The 21,195-nt window shown below is 34.5% G+C and overlaps 1 protein-coding gene across 2 annotated transcripts in view; it reads left to right on the forward strand.

Annotated features, from left to right (window-relative positions):
• Positions 1–6,262: 6,262 nt before the first annotated feature.
• The window catches only part of LOC126815477 (fibroblast growth factor receptor 2), an 85,110-nt gene continuing 70,177 nt past the window's right edge, over positions 6,263–21,195 (forward strand). For both annotated transcript variants that reach the window (XM_050541137.2, XM_050541140.2), the window contains exon 1: positions 6,263–6,428. The gene's annotated coding sequence lies outside the window, so the exon portion shown is untranslated. The remainder of the gene's footprint in view (positions 6,429–21,195) is intronic.

The raw sequence follows: 21,195 nt of genomic DNA on the forward strand, positions 1-21,195 counted from the left end.
CGCCCGCCTTGGCGTTTAATACCAGTTTATTTTGTTCAGCATAAAGAGTACCTTTTGTAATTAATATGGCGGGGCATTTAGTCACCACAGACGTATTAATTGCTATTCTATTTCACCAATTAACATATCTAAGATTTGAATCCGCCTTCAAATTATTTTTTCTTTAAATTTTATCGTTAATTAAAAGTAAGAAAGCTACCCCATTCTGGATGCAGATCGAGAAAACGCCTTCTTCCGGGGAATAGTAATCAGGGTGTCCCATCTACCTGGAGGATCAAAGGTGCCGATAGAGATAAAGGTGATGGAAAAACTCCGCCCACAAACGATGTTTGGTTGACCTAATAACACTCAGACTGCAATTACCACTTCTCACACCATTTATCATTTCTCTATATTGGTCAATCGAGACTACGGTTGATTTTGTCCTCGATTATCTATTGTCTGTGATGTGATCCGGTCACAAATACTCGTTAATTATCCGCCTCCTGATAATATCAAAGATGCCGCCACAACAGGTGCCCGTTATATCTAGAACGAGCTACTGTAGTAGGTATAATATATTTGAATGGATTACCACCTAGATAATAGGATTAGCGTCTACTTACTTTGTTTATGATATAGATAAGTAATTGATACAGCTACTGATATACATCATATTGTAACATTAATCGCGGAATCCCGTACAAATAATGGTCACGCCCTTTTCGATTAATTTTGAAATTCGAAATTATAGGTTTGGTACTTTGTGGTGTTTTAAGCAGTTGTCTTTTAAGCAGTTGTTTCTGTGAAATGAAAATGAAATCAAATTGAAGTTAACACCCTACTATTCCGCTCCAACCAGAATAATGAAGACGAACATAAGCCATGCAATGTGCTATAAGGGATGTTTTTTTCCGGTCAGTGGTGTTTCGGCCTACTGTTCATCGAATCTCAACCAGGCTATTTGAAATGTACGGTATACGTCTATAAATACGCGACCTGTCTTTTGGCCCACCGAAAATATAGACGTTAGTCCTTGTTAGTATCGGATCAATCTTTAATATACATTGTTAGAATTCACGAATCGTCGATTTGATGTTTTTTATACAATAGCCTTACTCTTACTAAGATGTATTGAACGAGAGATCATGATTTCAGATGACCTATGACCCCGAGAATAAGACTGTGGACCATTGGTTTCACCTGTTAGAGTTTAACTCCCTCTGTTGTCGACTAAATATCTGAGTGTTATAGTCTGTGTTTATTTTTAAAAGTAAGCTGAAGACTGAAGTCAGGAAATTCTACCATCATAGAAAACAACTTTTCATCGTCTACAACCTCTCTTGTTTCACAGAATTTCTAGTGCCAAAGATCTCTATTACTGTACTTTACTAACCAATGCAGGAAAACTACACAACTGAATAGAGAGAACAAGAGACACGGGAAGTGACGTAGCAAGGGTTCTCAACCAGTGGGGTAGGTAGATGGAGAGCAAAGGGGCGATCGCTATTATAGAGCACATTTTTCAAATGTGGCATCTTTGAAAATTGTTTTTAATTACTCTTTAGTTCATTTTTGCGATAGGGGGCCGCGGTGGTCAAGTGATTTGGGTGCGCTCCGAGGTCCCGTGTACACATTGGTGCGCATGTAAAAGAACTATTGACAATTGGAATTCTGTATAAGCGTATATATGCTGTTGTGTCCGGTCAAAATTTCCCCCATAGCATACTGCATGGTGTCGGTCCGTCTTCATTAACCCAGTCGGTACAGAAAAGTAGGACGGTTAACCCCATTTCACTTTTGCAATAACTGTATAGCCGAATCTCAATTTTTAAATTGTGTTAGACACCATTGGGGACACTGCAATATAAACTTCGTGTATTTCTGTAGATATTTTATGCTCTTGAGCATTAAAATTTGTCGCACACCACCAATCAAATTGAGACAATAAATAGTTTTAAAAATGAAAATTGCAGTGGAGGGCCAGCGTCCACTGTTATATAAACAGCAACGTGTATCTGGATGACTGTCAATCCCTTGAAGAAAAATAACTATTTAACTAATTTCTTACTCATTATTTGTCTTAATATGAACGATAAATATATTAGTTATATGTTTGTAAATCACTCGTCTCCGTTTCTGCTCGACGGGTTCCTGTAATTAGCAAGGTAACAGATTAAAACCCATTAACTTCACCTAGCGGCTACCAACAGGAACTTAAAGAAAACTGAAACCAAATCTTCCCGTCAATAGTCTACTGTAGGCTGTAGTTCTAATCTACAGTTTATTGCATCCCGTGGTATATTAGCTGTGGGTTATTTATCGATAGCAGACGTTCTTGAACAGACGACAGGCGTCCACTATTTCCCGCCTTTTCCTGTCGGCCAAAGGATGTTTGTTGAAATGAAAGAAAAAGACGGTCGGGTTACCTTGGTACCAGATGTTAAGATGTGTTACAGCTCCTGTTGGCTTTGACCAGACACCCATCACTTACATATAATATAGTCTACTTGATCATTGTAAAGTTTCATTGTTTACAATTGGTTGCCAGTGTCCATTTTTACATGTTTAATACCAACCTTATAACCAAGACTCAAACGAATCTCTGGCGTGGTTCCCCCTTAGTGGTGCTGGACAAAGGGCCTGGCAAGGAACAATGTATAATGGTTTGGATGGGACAAAAACCGATGTGACGTACAACCATTGACATGAAATGAATGAAAAACACATAACATAATGCCACTACCCCACCAACACTGCTCTTCCGCCATTTAAAGAATCGATGATCTGACGCCTAACCCCTTTTCCTTGAACTTTATTGCTTCCAACCACCACTGACTCGGGATTACCACATCTAGATGGCAACGGGATTTTAGAGCGTTTTTTATATTGACCCTCTGTTCTTGTGTGGGAAATAGCTTTATTTAACGTCCGCTTCTACTGGAGTTGAAAACAGTCTGTGAAACATCTTCGTTCATACACGAGCAAGGCCAGTACAACAATATTCTCCTCGGCAAGACCTAACCATTTCACCTTTTCTAGTAATAAATCAATTTTTTGCAAAATATGACGATATAATTATCTGAAAATCATAAATAGCGATATATGTTACTTAACAATCAAATTTCTATAGATATAGACGTAAATATTGACACTTCATGTTGTTAAAAGGGTGTTAATTCTGACACTAATACTAGATAGTCAAGTTTTATACCAGTTTTCCCGCCAAATATGCATGGTTTACTTATTTGATGATGTCCATGTCAGTTGAGCCCGCCATATTGAATACTGAATATACAGAACACTTTAGCCTTTTTATGCCCTCAGACCACTATGTACTGAATTCAATACCATAATGCAATATAGCCCGTGGAGGCTCATCTTTTTTGATAAAAGGGTTGGTAGATTCCATCGGGTTTTTCTTAAATGGCCCAAGAATGGTTGAGTTGAAGAGCTAAGTCTCCAACTCAATATTTTTCATATTATTCGGAATTAAAAACACAAATTAGAATTCAAATATTGGTCCATTTCAATCTTTATTGATGTTGTTATGTTGCCGTGAAAATGTGGAATCCTAATATCCAATATTTAAGACACAATGAACATTTTGAAATCTGTACACGAGTCGTGTACCCTATCGTTTGGGGAGAAAAAGGAATGAACAAATCCGACAGTAAATAGTAATGGTTGATTCACAAATGATAAAATAATTTAAAAAAAACAAAAAAAAACCCCAAAAAACAAAACAAAAAAACCCGCGAAGAATGGGCTAATTAGGCGTAAACGATTGTCGTTCAGTCTGGACTGTTCGCGTATTTCACCGAATATAATTGTTTAGAAATTAATATAAATCACTTTATATACACCCATATTACATCAATATGTGCTTTTAGACCCATCTATGGTTCCATTTTACGGTTCCAAAAAATAGAGGATTGGGTAAATTGGTTGGTCCTTGCCCCCCGCCCCCTTTCTACTTACCAGAAATATCAGACTAATATGCCTATTGGATCATTCTACTGTTACAACTGAAAAAAACAACCCTCGTATTCATTGCATTAGACCAAAAGTGGCACCCCAACAAAAGGTGCATACATGACCCCCCCCCCCCCATCTAGATCTGCTGTTATGTTGTTCCATGTTCGTACTCAACCCACGGAACCAACGTGGCCGGGAAGTACTCAAATGATATTTGCCCGACAAAACAAATACTTTTTCAATTGCGCAATAAACGTGGGAAATACAAATTAATATCCCGCAATTTTATTGCTCCCATTAACCCCAATAAAAAGTATATACAACTAACATCTAGAGTTTTTGACAACTTGACTTACACATTGTATGATGGATCGAGATAGCCTAAAGATGGCTGTGTAGACAATCCTATTATTGTTCTACGATAAATGAATTGTTCTAAAATGTTGCCTTATCTTCGAATATGGACGGACAATTTCAATTGATTTTATTTACCTTTTCAATTACCCACTCTGGAAGGCGTCTCATATACAAATTGAGTATGGGTCATCTTCATTTAAAATGTAAATCAATAGCAATTTGATACGATATGGTTTTAATTTCAAAGAAAAGGGTTGGTTTACAATTTGGGAAGAAGTTTACTGGCATTTTTATTTCCTTAATGTGGGTATTTTGCATATTTTTGAATGTGCTACATAATAAAGCCCCCCCCCCCCCAATTCCCCGTCTTTTCTCAGTCATTCTGGAAAAGACACAGGAGCTTATCAATGTCAAATGACTTTATTCTGTGCGAAGTTATGAGTGCTTAAAGTTTTGACAAAAATGTAGCGTAGATTGTTTATTATCGTAATAACGGTATTTGACAATCGATAATGTCTCGATTATCTGTTTTAACGTTAAACTCTTAAGACTGGGGTGTATTTATGCTGACTGGCATACAAAAAATTATCTATAATTTCATAATCAAAAACGTCCATGAGAAAATCTGACGAAAATTACTCATGAATATTTATTGCGTAAATCTGTGGACTGTTGCTAAGACTAGTTTTAACAAATTCCTGAACAAACAAAATACCTGTGGTGAAGGCCATTAACTTTTACAACTTTTACAACGCACAACATTTACTTTAAGGTACTTAAAATACACACAACCTTTATAATACCACGTCCATTTTACAGTTACTTATAAATACAAAAATAAACGTGTCAGATGCATCCTGAATAATAAGTTGTATTACACAGTAGAACCTACTTAAAAAAATGAAATGGGGTTTAACATCCCAGTGTCAACGAAGACCGACATGGGGGAATTTTTGCCCGTGCGATCCACTCTTATTTCGAATTCCAGCTGTCAAAGATTCTTTTACGAACCCGTTGTTTACATAGTATCTCGGTTTTTGCTTCCCACCCGAACGACTAGACGATGTACAACTGACACGGGCAAACCGCGTTGGAAAATCTCAAGCGAACCTGATTATCCGAACTTAGTAACAATTTTTTTAGTTAACACCGTACAAGTTAATGAAAGCATATTATTTAATAGTGTGTGCAGTGGATACAAAATCTAAATCGTTTTGATACAAATTAATCGAAAAGTAATGAGAATTTTTCCAAGACAGTGACTCAGCCTAATCGAGAATTAGTAGACTACTGGATACGCAGATAACTTCACCACTGGATGGACCCTGTTGTTTGTTGCACACTGTTTTTCACAATAAATATCTTTATAATCGAAATTGCACGTGAATATTATATATAGGACGAATTTGACGATTTGAAACGCATAGTCCCATCCGAATGTCGTAGTTAATTTTCCCGAGTAGCTTTTAAAAGTAACACTGACTTGAATGTTTATTACGGGTGTTTTTTATAATTTGAATACTATTGCATAAAGTCTATTTTTATTTTTTGTTCATTTTTCATTGGGCATTCTAATTTTTAGGGCGGGGGTAAAGATTATTGAAATAATGGAGGTATTAATATGTAGGCTACATCAAAATATTGTCATCAAAATACCCATCCAACACAAATCATTTACAAAACTTCCTAACGAGCAGTTTGAAATCGGACCTACATTTCGCATCAAACAGGGCCTAGAAACAGTTTTGCACGTGCTTGTACGTCCCCATTCTTCATATAAAGAAACATTTAAGAAATTAATCAAGTCTGCGCGGTCCCCAGGTAAACCATCCTGTATCTAAAATCTACTCGAATTCGCTACTAAACATCCCACAACAATGTATACATACCCCCTTTACGCTACTGTTGTTTGAATGAGTCACGTGACCAGCATCCTTCTTCAGAGCATTTATCTTACAGAAAGCATTGCTACACACAACCTCTACAGTTAGTCCACAAGTTTTGAGCGTTTAATTTTATTAATACTCGGATTTTAATCGTGTAAATAACAGTTAGACAACTGGAAATATTATTTTTGTGTTAAATGGATAAAGGTACAACATAAAAAACTCAAGGTAAGTGTCTTTTGAAAACTTTATAAACATTGTGAAGCTGAGATATCCAGCGTGTTTTCGCCTGCGACATTTTTAAAGGTCCAAAATCGTCGAGTTTTTCAGCAACCACTGTCTCTAAAGAAAAGCTTATTTTGATGTCGGTGTGAGAACCAGTTTGAATATCAGTGTTTTGTTTTTATGAGTTGGATAGAGAAATAGAGACGATGATTGTATATTTATTTTACAGGTAAAGTTTCTTATGTCAAAAACTTTGAATTACAATAACATTGTAAGAAGTTTGTTTGAAGCGTAAAGATTTTGTGTCGGGCGACCACCGTGGACTGGAAAAGGAATGCAGTATTTATTTCGATCAATATTTTTTCAAAAATACTTTCATTAAAGACAAAAGAATTTTTGAATTCAACGCCCTTTGATTATTCAAGAAATTTGAAATAGTTTATTCTTGTATTTTATGAAATTTAGGATATTATGGACTCAAAATGCACCTAATGATACCATGGGATATTACAAAATATACATTTCAATTGTCCAGAACCTCTCTGTGCAATATAAACATGATATAAATAATTTAATTGTTGGTACCAGGTTTATAAACCCCAGATTTTTATTAGAAATGCACAAAGAATTCATTGAGTTGAAAAAGATTATTGAATGTTGTTTTTCTTTTTTTAAAATCTGCTGTATAATAATTTATAGTGATCAATCTTCTTCCTTATTTGGTCATTGGTTGTTTTAATTGGAGATATTGGGCATGGAATATAAAGGCACTGAATGATACCATGGTATATAGAACAAATATACACCAGTTGTATTATTTATTGTGCATTATTGTCGATCATAACATGGTACAGTTGTTACTATATTATTTTCTGTTTCCTGGTTCCAGTGAGGTCATATCTTTATTTTGAATCCTGGTTTATCACAGTTTAGTATTTTGTGGATCAGTTCTAAGCCGGGCCATCTTAGCAGCATTATAGGCCCTCGACAATGCAGTGCAGTGCAGTGCACTTGGCCCCTTACGTATACAATCACTCACTGGAATAAAATGTAAATAGTCGATAAACTTAAACATGTATTTATTGTATTGGTTAGTACGAGCAATTGGCCTGATTCTAAGTAGGCCTGGGGGGGGGGGGTTGGATGGCTGAATGGTTAGCACGTGCGCACTGCATCATAAGGCCTGTCATTGAGTCAACTGGCATGGTTTTGAATCCCTGGTTGTACTTGACAAGGAGAAGAGTTGCCTGTCCAGCCTCGTAGGTTTTCTCCGGGTCCTCTGGTTTCCTCCCACTGCTAAAGACCCCTACGCGCAAGCGAATTATTGAAATAAAATTATATCATATGTTAGTCCCGAAATTACCTAGTCTGTGTCGAGTGGACGTTAAATCTCATTTCCCTCTCTCTCTAAGTAGGCCTACATGGGAAGGTCATTGGTCGAGGTACATGGGAGGATCAGTGGGGTGACATAAAGCCTGGTATGATAACAAAAAAATGCCGAGCATGAAATAAATCTATAATGATGATACCTTCAATACAAAAACCTAAACCGTAAGAGATTTTTAATCCCTTGAACATTCTCTAAAATGAACATCAGTCCAAAAATGGTTCAATTACATTCAGTATGCGGTATGCAAAGATATAATGAATTAAAAATTAGTCGATGATATGACTGAGATGGTAAAAACAAGCTAGACTTTTGTGTACATTTTAGAATCGAATAAGCCCTGAAAAATTATAAATTATCCATCAAATGAAAATGACTTTCAGCAGCTTTAACTTTCATGGACATGACATTTTTCTACATGGCCTGCGAGATATTTCTTGTTTTGAAGTTTATATTAAATAAGAATATATGTATTTTTTTCCTATAAAAGTTCTCATTGTACAAAAGCCACCTTATACCAGAAACCACAAATAAACAGGGTATTAGCTTAATGAAGCAAACTATATCATTATGTCTCAACTCCCACAAATCTTATAAAATTCGTCATCGATGATCTGTGGGTTAAACAATTCATGAATTCCAAAGAAGATCAACAATTTCTTATCTCCACTGATCCACAACCAAGTAGCTTGAGACTTTTTGAGCCCAAAGAATGACATTTCTTCAGCATCACTGCATCTTTTGTAGTTTTGGTCTTTTTTTGTTGGAAAGGGATGGAGAAAATTGCCCATGGGCAGCAACTTATCCCTTGTTTGGCTTTTGTATTTCTTTGCCACACTGTATATCTTTTGACCTGTTAAGGTAATCTGAAGCTAACTTGGACATGTCTTAGAATAGGCAATTAAATATCAATTTAGTTGGTGTTTAGTCCAGGTCAAGGCTTATGTTACATGATTTAAAATTAACCCCATATATCAGACCTCTTTTTGAATGGCCCTTTCATTCCTTGATATTGATACCTTATAATAAACTTTTATTACTCTTGATGAAGATTAAGACCATATTTTTATTACCAGAGCTACTTTCAAAATTACTGACTAAAAATATTAAAATTATCTTGAAGGTTTTTAAGATTCAGTAAATTTGTCGATGACCATAGTATAGCATACAGGTCACAATTCTATGGAATACAATTACTGCTTATTACTGAGCAATTTTTCGACTAGGCTTCTCTAGTCATTGCTTGATAATGACAAGAGAAGCCTAGTCGAAACATCGCTCAGTAATAAAAAGCAGTAATTGTATTCCATAGAATTGTGACCTGTATACTACAGTTCAATTACTAAATGCCATTGAAACAATTCATAGTATAGCATTTCTAAACTCCATGCAAGGACTAATTAATGCTAGAAGTACTTCCACGATTTGTAAAGATTCAGGAAGTTTGTAGTTGATCATATTATAGAATTTTTTTAATTCCGTGCTTAAAGACTATATTTTTTGTGAAATAAAAATAGTAATGCTATTAAGCGAATTGTTATAGATTTTAGTAGCAATTTACTGTAATAAAGTTTTTAAGCAAGTTATTCTTATAGGTTTTAGTAGGTCATGATATTAAATAAGACAGTGGCTAGTTATCTAGAAACGTTTGGTAGCAAATTGTAACAAATCTCAGTATAGCAAATTATAATTGAGAGGTTTACATGTTTATGATGAATGAACTGAGGATGTTGAAGTCATGAATAACAATTTATAATATATACTATGATGATGAAGTGGAGATGTAGCCCCTATTTGACCCCTAACAGTAGCTGTATGTTCTACTGTAGTTCATTGAATGATGAAGGGTGACCCCTTTCTATTAATAAAAGCCAGCTTCCCGCCTATTGAGGGGTTTGTGTATGTAGGTTAGGTAAATAATAGTAGAAACCGTATTCAGTCAATTTTGGGTTCTCCATGTTTATCTTTTCGTCCTTTCTTCTGAAAATATCTCATAGATACAGGTTTGTTGAAAAAGGAGAGGAGTATGCATAGTAGAAAAGTTACATAATACATGTGCCAGGCATTTAGCGAAAATATTAAAAAAAAAACACTGAGAAATTACAGATCAGTGCCCGAGAAATGACAGGCACCAAGAGAGTGTTATTGACAAAACTTTGATTTGTGCCTGACATTTTCTGATATAGGTGCCTTATGTGCAGGTCTGATGAGACATGAGGCATAAATCCCCCTCTCCCAAGACAGTTGATTGTTCTGATCTGATGTTCTTACAAGAAGCTGTACACAGCAGTTACATGTATTGAATTACTGATCTCTATGAAGCTTTTATTAAAGATGCATTATGTAAGAGCTAAATCTGCCTATCACAGGTCTTTTTTCTGGCTTCAAATGTGATATAAATTATTATGTAAACATTTATTAACATGACAAGCCCATAACTAATTCTCTGCGCCATGGGATGGCTCCGATTTTATTTAGATTAGAACACTAAGGCCAGTCATTTAAGAGTTTAATGATGTTCAAAATAGATAACCAAGACTAGATCTCAATTGTCAAGTACCATTGCTCTGATTATAATCAATATACACTACATTTTTGTCAAAACTCATAAACTCATAACTTTGCACAGAATAAAGTAATATGACAGGAATTTTCAATATATATATTCATTGCCGTATCAATTTTTGAACTATTATACCAAAAACCGCCAACTCTCTGTATAAATCTTGCATAATGTATCTTTAAAGAACTTGTTGACTTTAAAGTGTATCCATGCAGGGTTACATTACATGAACATATGAAAGGAATTTGCATAATTACCAGTACATGTACATTGTACTAGAAAATAAATGGACAAGTTTAGGTTTTGCTTTTATGAAGCGTTCAGTTACAATGATTGTGTATTGTTAGACGTTATAATGACAAACCTGCGGTTCCTCTCGTTCATGCAGCAATAAAGATTTAATCTCAAAATGACCTAATTATGTAGTTTGATAAGTATGAAATACGATCGTATTAGGCCGTACAGGTAAACAATCTTTGCTTTATTCAGGCGTATAATCAACCAGGGACAATTATTAGATTAACTACAGTTCTTGTGTTGAGGGTTTTCATTAAGATCACTCCTCCACCAGGGGTCCCAGATAACAGGACTAAGAGACAAATAAAGACCTATTAATCAGTGCTAGTATCATGTTCTATTATCCAGTGTGATGTTTATATAGTAGATAATGATGTGTTATTATACACCTATGCTTGCATCTAATTGATCAAGGTGGCAGTTAGGTGTTTGTATTTGGGGAGGGATGGGGAACTCGCTACAGGTCACCTACAAATACTGTTCATTTTGTGCATTTGGCGGCAAACTAGTAATAACTTCTGTCTCTACAATGAATCCAAATAATCAATTGAAATCCTATTTCATTCTGGAAGGGCCTACAAAATATTGCAGTTTATGACATTTAAAAGAAAAAAAACAATGCATATTATTTATTGTTCTTCACAATGCATATTATTTATTGTTCTTCACATAAAAAGTTTAACACATCTCTCGAGACCTGTTTTTGCATCGAACTTAAGCTTAGTGTTTAATCTTTTCACAACAATTAATGTCGCTGTATTAACTGAAGAAACACTCGAGTCAGCTCAATTGACACTTAAGGTAATTGCCGAAATTAGGAAACTGTTGACTCTTATGATAAGAAGGTGTAAACAATATCCGTTGAGTTATCACGTTAGTGCTTTCATTGATGTGGACCAATGATGTAAGGTCTAATGGTCTTTGTTTTATCATCATAAAACCCGTGAAAAACAGTTTTGTACTGACCAACTTTTGACCTTTTAAGTTGACGGAAATTGTGAGGAAGTTCCCGGAGAGTGGCTGAGAGTTTCTTATTTAAAAGTGGCAGATTCTCAACAGTGGTTAGCCTAATGGCTGCTGTCCTAATCAAATGAGAATCAAAGTGATAATCGCTTAAAGCTGATCACAAGGATGTCATTCTTTTAGTGGCGAAATTCTTAAAGATAGACTTTTGTTGAATCCATAGGCCAAGTAGTAGGAGGCATTTACAAATTGATGTGTCCACATATTTGGAACTTTGATAATAAGACAAAAATCTCTACTTTGACATTTGAAATAAACTCATATGGCAATTGGGATAATTTCAAATGAGCAACAAAAAGTCTCAATCATGAACATCCTGCGCCCGTGTTTACCAAAAATCTATGTCAAATTTGTTTGCACGGAAACACAAAAGATGATTACATCTGAGAAATTTCCCATGTACAAAAGACATAACTATTATAATAGGTTTATGTGTGTAAACTTGTTTTATAAAAATATTTATAACAGTTTATGAGATATTCCCCTGGAAACAGAACTATGACTGACAGACGGGACCCTTTTCAATATTGTGTCCTTAACCACATTCGCCGCTAGATAATATATGTAAGTTGCTCATTTTTGAACAAGAAACTAATTCTATACAATTGGTGTCTTCTTGTTCTTGGGGGCGACTCTCTTAACAGTCTAACTGGGCAAGCTTGTTCTTTGGACAATTGCACAACTTCAATTTTAAGATAGCTACAATAACCTCCTTATCGAATTCATGCTTTACTTATTTCATATACTGTGACTCTTATTCCTTTCTAAGCTTGATCAATTAATTATTACGGTATATTTAAAAGGGATCAATCCAATCTATCATAATTTGTTTTTTTAGCTAATTATTCTTCTTCAGGTCACAAAAGTAGACATTTTCTACTGTTAATTTCTTCCCCTCTAATTTAATTTGCCAGTGAGTCGCAATTCTCAAAATTGTTTGCGCGACATTACAACAGATCAATCAGATTGTTTTTTTTTTCTATTGTCACGATATCTAGTTAGGTAAGACTTTCTAATGTCTCTATAGATTAGGCCATTGCCTCCTCCTCACCATTTACGTATTATAATTATCACACTTTCTTTCAGTGTGTGAGCAGACACTTCTTAAAATTCAATTATATTTTGCTTTACTAGCAGATGTGAAGATTTTTTTTTTTTTCAGATTTTTTCTGTCTCATGAGTCTTTGACTTCATGTTCGTTGTCTATTGTGTTATGATGTATGTCATTAATTCTTTTTGTAATTTTGAACAACATTATTTCGTAAGTTAGAATAAAGTGTCAGCATCACCTTTTATGACCTTCTGAAGTACGTTAATCAGTTTCTTTTGAAATCTATGAAAGGAAAAGACAAGATGGTAGTAGATGTGATTTTTTATAAAGGTTCGATATAATAATTTGTTGAGAATTGAAACATACCTAGATACTATTTCCATTGTTAAAATTTGTATTCAAAACATAGAATACATGGAAAATGAATCTAATAAAACCATATATTAGTCACGCAAAATTACCTAGTTTGTGTTGAGTGAGGGTCATTTTGGGGACTAAAGTAAGGTTCAATTTTATTTAGATAATTTGTTTGCGTATTGAGGTCTTTATCAGTGGAGAAAAACAGACAAGTTAGGCAAGCAATAAAAAGAATGGTAAAGATGATGACATGGGTCTTAAATAAAAACCAGGAATGATGTGCTGGGTGAAACTGATGAAATTCCACAGTATATATATATATAAATAAATGATAGCATGCAGAGAAATAACTTAAACCGTTTTAATGGAATTTAACCATCTTTTTGATTCCTGCAAGTTTAAAGAATTTGTATGTTTACATTACCCTGTTGATTCTTGTGCGTTTGTAATAGCTGGATATAGACACCAATTCTTTTATAAAGAACTCTTTACATAGCCTGTTTACATATAAAATGAAATGGGGTTTAACATCCTACTTTCTGCACCTAAAAAGGCAAATGAAAACAGGCATACACCATTTTATGTGTGTGGCGAGTTTACCGTCCCATCCGAATGATTAGATGTTTTTTTCATGCCAAGCCCTACATCCTGCACTATTGACAAGGAGGAAACCAGATTGGAAAATCGTGAGGAACTTTCTCTTCAACACCTTGGTTAGCGAGCCAATGCCATAAATGTACGTGGTTCCATCATATCTACAAAATTTGGAATTGCCTTCTTTAGATTCATAATAGGTATTTTGCTTATTAATATGGTTTTATCTTGTTAAATGCAGGAGAGCCACTGTTAAGAACCCTTGACAGTTGGAATTCAGTGAAAGAGAAGGAAGCGCTGCTGTCCGAGCAAAATTATCTCCAAGCACACAACACTGCTTTGTGTATTATGCCCATCTTTATTAGCCCCATTGGTGCAGAAAAGTAGGATGATAAACCCCATTTCATTTTATTTTTTTTTATTTCTTGTTTAATATTTTAAATGTTGAGAGGAATCAACAAATCTATAATAAATACTGTGATATCATATAAAACTTGTGACATGGTGGAAACCTCTAGACATCCAAAGGCATTTGAACGTCTGCTTACATAAGGTGGCCGAGAAGCACAGTATCACTTTCAACTATTTTACTCAATTTCAAGCTCAAAAAGATTGCCTGAAGTTTTGCAGATTTTAACTTGTTTTTGCAACAAATTTGTAGACATGTTTTTCCTTTAAACACCAACAAAACTTGGGTGTCTGGGAGTCTTGACGACTTGCAGATTGTCGAAACTGAAATTAAACTTTTGATTGTTTAAAAGCATATAGAAAATAAATATTGGTACCCCATGGAAGGAATGTGCTTGATATTTTAAATGATAAATGGATGCTTATTAATATTTACAAGAATAATAAAACATTTAGATACCAAAAAAATGGAAGCTTATTAGTATTTATATTAATAATAAACTTTTAGATACAGAAAAGGACAATGCACTAAAAATGTCTTGGATCATTTTCCATATGAAACAGGTTCGTAGGGCTATCGGAACCTGGTGTCTTTTCTTGCGTTATTTTAACACGAAACATTCACTTCCCCCTTTAACATTTTTGTGAAAATGTAAATGACATTGATGAATTGTTCGCATAATTATTGAAAACATCGAGAGATAGATTCTTGGCAGTGGAAACAATTGTGTATTACCTGTTAACGAGACAGTGTGTTGTTACTCCATTTTACTTGATCTCTCTCTGGCATTCTCAGGATTTTTTTGGGCTGTTTTAGTGTTGATAAATTGTGCATGACAATGACATACTGATTTTCGTGGTAATTGATGGTAGACAGTTATTCATCTCTACAGGTAGAAAGATGTTCAGGTGTTTTAAACTTTACCTGTGCGATCTCAGCAGCTGACGTTTTGCTAGCTTACTCCTTTTTGTTTCTCTCCCCTCCCCCCCCCCCCCCCCCAAGAAAAAATGAATGAAACAGCAACATCAATTATTTATAAATTTTGTGTCTTCATGACACTGGAGTCTGGAAGGATTTTTGAATAAAAAATTTAAAAATCTTCTCTTTGATATAACATATTAGCCATGAAATGATCTGTTTAGTCATGTTTTACACAAGGTGTGCTCGATATCTATAGAATAGTAGAGAACGAAGCAAAACCCCAAAGTTAAAAATAGTTTACGGCATTCAGTCAAAGTTCAACTGCATGACCTCCCTCGTGAACCAATCAGATTTATATGAAGTGAAGGCAGAAATATAAATACCAAACAAAATTTTAATCTGATCAAGTTGGTCTGAAATGTGTTGCTGCCTTCCATCCATAAAAATCCCTGGACCTACTTGTTTTAAATTTGAAATATCAAAATATAATTTGACTTTACCTTAAACATGAATAAATATTTTGTGTTATACTGAAAGAATCTCAAGTGGGGGTCCTTATCAGGAATTTATGGAATTTTTGAAGAGTGCATCCTGGTGTCTAGTTCTAGGAATTAATGTTTTATAACAAAAGAGAGTTTAGATGTGAAATTCTGCTGTGGAGTCTTAAATGTTTATTTAGCATCGAATGCTTATTGCACTTGCCTCTTTGATCTTTAGTTTTAAATAATTTCATAAAGTTTGTCAGTTTTAAACAGGGAATTGAAACTATATAAGGAATCCTATTGATTTTTTTCAAAAATATCTTTTCCCCCTGTTTGGATGAAAAAATACTTTGAAAGAATTGCCAACAAATTGTTTCAAGAAAAGGGACGGGGAGTCGATAAATGTTTGTACCAGGTAAGGCCAAGGAGGAAATGGATTAAAAGTTTTCCATTTTCGAACTGACTTTTCTTCAAAAAAAATCTTTAAAATATTTAACTATTGTAAACTAAGGTAAACAGTACATTCTTTTCTTCCTTTACCAGTTTGGCATTCTAAAGGAAGGACTCACTTCCTGGCTTTATGATGGGTGAGATTATAACAAAATAATTTTGGTAATTATTCCTGAAAATAGATAGTACCAAAGCAAAACAGTTAAAGTCTCTGCCTATCACTTGAGAGATTTTGAATCCTGTGGAAACTACACTATTATGAAAATGTTTAATCTCTGAAATAAAGACACTCACTTTCGTACAGTATTTACAAAGATATGGGGGGGGGGGTTGTTAATGCGTGCATGTTGGATCATAAGGTCTTATCATTGAGTCGAGTAGCATGGTTTCAATTCCCCGCTTGTATGTGACAAGTAGTAAGGTCGCCTGTCCAACCTCGTGGGTTTTCTCCGGTTGAGATAATATACAGGATATTGTCAAAACTAGCCATTACCACCTTTAATTTTCACTGAAATCTATGATGGACCTCATTTTAATCCAATTGAATCTAACCAAAGAGATTTTCTACGGTTGATATTTGGATTTTGTTTTCTTAATTGAATGTTAAAATATCAATTTGAGGACATTTTAATGTGGATTAAGCAGTGGAGAATTAGATATGATCCTCAACATGCAAATAACAATCGACGACTTTAAAGGTTATCAACAATTGGAGGATTTTACTGCACAACATTTGACCTTTTCACACCATAAATGCAATCTTGAAGAAAACATCTTCTAATTTCCTAAAGAATCAAAAATTAAAGCCATCATCACGCATTGAAAGGTCAGAAAGTGGGGGAAAAAAGATGCCAATAATTTGAATTAAAAGGCTTTTTGATGAAATGAAGTAAAAACTTGAATCTCGTTAATAAATTTTTCTTTCAAGGTTCAGGAGAACTAAGTAGTTACTGTGCATTTCTTTTTGATAAGCATGTTTTGATTCTCATTTTCATATTGTCATGTGTTATAAATGAAATGGGGTTTAACGTCCTACTGTTTGCTCCTAATTGGGTTAATGAAGAGGGGCATATGCCATACAGTGTGCTATGAAGGAAATTTTGCCCGGACAGCGGCACTACGGCCTACTCTTATATTGAATTCCAACTGTCAAGGGATCTTTTACGTGCATGTCAATGTGTACACGGGACCTCGGTTTTCCATCCCATCTGAATGACTAGACAGCTGTCCTTGTCGGGCCCTCCGTCCTGCATCACTGACAAGGGGGAACCATGCCGGAAAATCTGGTTGAACTTTCTCGGCCAATTCAGGGATCGAACACCCAACCTCCAGACTAGCGAGCCAGCGTCTTACCCACTTAGCCATCGTGACCCCCATCATATGTTATAACTGATATTCTTGTCTGTATACAAACGAAATGGGATGGGGTGTAATGTCTACTTTTCTGCACCTGAACCAACTGGGCTAATGAAGACCGGCATACACATATATACGTCATGTAATGTTCTGTGAGAGAAATTTTACCCAGATAATGAATGGCCTTTCCGCCTCCTCTTACTCCTGTTCCAATTGTCAAGATTTATTTTACATGCACACCAAACATTGGAACCTTTGTTTTCTGCCCATCCGAATAAATATGCACAGTTCCTTTCTATTCCATCCGTCCCACCCATTAATCCAAGTACTGAAATTGATTGTGACATAAATAAGTTATCAACAGCAGATAAATAAGTGGCGGAGGCTTGTTTATATTGTCTACAGAGGATGCCCAACATTGAGAAATTTTCAATTCATTATATCTTTGTAAATACTAAACAGAATTGAACCATATTTGGATTGATAGTGATATTCCTTTTAGAAATTCAATTTTCACAACAGTGTACTTTGAAAGCGATTCAATATCGATCAAATCGAAAAAACAGCAGCTTTACTTCAGAATATATTTTGGAGACTTACATGAGTTTAATTCATAGTTCGTGAAACAGAAATTTAGTGAAAGTACTAAAGTGTTAAACAGATTTTACCTATTTCTCTTTCAAAATACTTTAATTAAATGCAGCCCTAACTAAACAGTGGCTTTTAGTAGGTGTTGTACCATAACCTGACCAAATAAACAGTCTCAATATGTACTGTAGTAGAATATCAATTTAGTTTTTACCGCTGCATCTATCACAGAAAGAAGGGGTTAAAATTCACAAAGTTAGAGCTTCTCACTAAAGAAAGAAAATACTTTTTGTAACAAAAACTGAAAAAAATGAGAGTGATAAGGTTAAAGAGCTTCTGTATTGCATTAAAAGAAGAAAAAAAGTTTTGAGTATATTAAGTGAAGTGCGTTGATAAATTATAAGAGACCTCATGCCGCATGTTGAGAAAAGCAGTATCAGATAGCCATGTCCAGGTTCCAGCAGTGTTCGGTTAATTTCTTCCCCTATCGCTTTCCCTTTCATCTGATATTAAACATGCACGCATCATCTGCTATCTTAAACTTTTAAACAAAAGAAAACTGTTACTGGAGTGATTTTGAAATAAAGGCTAATGGCAATTCAAGGGTAATGTAGCATGTCTGTGATAGGACGACGAGGGTTTATAGGTATATTTTAATCACATTATGACTTCATTATTGGTGATTAACTTAATTAACATTTAATTAAAAATACAAAGGTGGAGAGGGGGAACAGCAATACTCTCTTAAAGAAGTTGGACAGTAGAAATGCCGCTGTCATGGCCAAATTAACCTCATAGAACACTGTATGCCTGTCATTAGCCCAGTTGGTGCAGAAAAGTAGGACATTATACCCCATTTCATTTTATTCTCATAAAAATATATTTTTTATATAGACAAAAAAAAACCCCAAGGAACTTGTAAGAATTAAATATCTTAATGACGATAAAACTAAAAAATTCTTTAATTATAAGGTGATGCTTGAAAATAAAATCAAAAAATTGTTTCTTTTAAAAACTAAAAAAATTATTCTGATATAAAAAAAACTAATTTAATTAAAGACTTTGATGTCTTTATCAATGAGATCTGAACATTAATGGTAGGAAAACAGGAAATGTCACTTTAATTTTCATGCATGAATTTTAAATTTCAATCCGAATATCAAAAACATGTTTAGTTTATGACACAAGTTTAAAATTGGCAAACATGTGCAAATAATTAGAAATTAAGTTGGAATGTTAAGTGAAGTTAACCGTTAGTGCTGAAAACTTTCTTTAAATCAACTCTTTTAAAAAACGAAATATTCGTAAGGGTGAATATTCTTCTTTTTTTTTCGGCTTTAGTGAAAGTTTATGTTTACGAATCAACTTTATTTTTCTTCCTCTGTATAATTAAATCTCCAGCCGGCATCTTTTTTTAATGTCTTTATATAAAAAGTTTTCCACATGGCTAAGAGTATAAACACATTCTAAATCCTCTGATAGACTTCCTGCAACCTCAATTTGGTCAGATGAATCTTTAAGGGAACCTGCATGCATTCCGAGCAGTTGATTGGACAATTTATCATTATAATTGTGTTTAGACAAAGCTGATTGGTGGAAATGACTCTGTAATTACCGATATTTTATAGCTGATGGCTTGCTTGATAAACTGTCTGTAATATGTGCCTGCCTGCCAGCATGCCATGGCGCTGAGTTTTGGAAATAAGCCCAAAACTATTTCAAGCGTTTCAGGCCAGTTGTCCATGATTTCTCTTTCAATGATCATAGTTTTCTTGAATTCTAATAATAACATAACCTTGATGAATGCAAGTGTATATTAAATATGTAGTACTATTTTTAAATCAATGGATTGTTTGTTGTTTTTTTTTTTAAAAATTCTAATTTGTGCTGTCTGTCTGTGTTTATAAAAGTATTATTGGGATATTATTTAATTTGTCTCCTTTTGATTGTGATGTATTTGGTGCAGAATATCCTGGTTGGTGCTGACATGCCATGAAACTCCTTCTTTAGTATTTATATCAATCAAATCATTAAAATTTGTAAATTAATTTAACAGTTTTTAATTAATACAGGGAACTGTTCAGTTTTGATATGTAAAATACAATAATATTTTCTTTTCATTTCTCAGGGGTGTCTAGTGGTTTAACATGGGCGTGTGAAATCATAAGTCTTTCATTGAGTGGAGTGATGTGGTTTTGAATCCCCTCTAGTACGTGGCAAAGAGAAGGGTCGCCTGTCCAACCTTATGGGTTTTCTCCTGGTCCTCTAATATCCTCCCAGTGCTAGAGACAACTTTGCACAGGCAAATTATTGAAATAAAATTGAACCAAATGTTAGTCCCAAAATGACTTCATTTGTGTTAAACGTTAAACCCCATCTCTCTCTCTTTTCATTTCAATGTTTTCTTTCCCCAAAATTTAAAGTGTAAACTGTTTGTTAAAATAGATTACATTTAAAATATGAACTTCAAACACAGAACAGCTAGGGTAAAAATAGAATGGGCAGAAACAGAGGGGAAGTATATGGTCTTGAAAAATGAATTGCAGTCCACCAAATATAAAGCACACAGACTGAAAGGATATCTTTATAAGTTAGCTTATGTTCTTGAAAAGGTTTATAAAGACAAAACTTACAAGACAAAACTTTAGAGCTGTAAAAGGTTTACAAAGAATAAAACTAAAAGAAAAAATATTACTGTAAAAGGAAAAGGTCAAGCGCTGCTTACTAAAACATTGGACATGATGACCGCCTAAAGTAAACTTATATTTTGACCCTTTTAAAGAAAATACCAGAAAATGTCCACATATCTCTGTTACTTCACTAAGAAAATATACAAAGAGTCTAGAAAAACAGAAATAGTTTAAAGTTTAAAATCAAACCAAAACAAGTCCTATATAATCTTATGACATTTTGAAAAATAAAACCAACAACTATGCTTTTACCAAGTATGAGTGGAACCTCTAAAGATTTCAACATGCAAATTTTCAGATTGTTTTACCAAGCACATAAGACAGAAACTTTAATTCAGTGTGCCTAAAGATGGGTTCCCAGAAAAGTATTTATCAGGTGGTTATTTCCAATAAAAGTATGGTAATTTTGGTATATGTGGAATGTAGAGATATCCAATCTTACTAAAAAATACTGGATTCTCCAAAAAACACTCATGGAGCGTATACAGGACAAAAATGTAAGGGTTCCCCTAATCAACAGCCCGACGATTAGGAATTTTTGCATGCGTGATGGCAAAGGTCACACGCGAACATTGAGCGCTTGATGTACAAGTTGATAAACT

Source organism: Patella vulgata, chromosome 3 (assembly GCF_932274485.2).
Source record: "Patella vulgata chromosome 3, xgPatVulg1.2, whole genome shotgun sequence".
NCBI classification, from domain to species: domain Eukaryota; kingdom Metazoa; phylum Mollusca; class Gastropoda; family Patellidae; genus Patella; species Patella vulgata.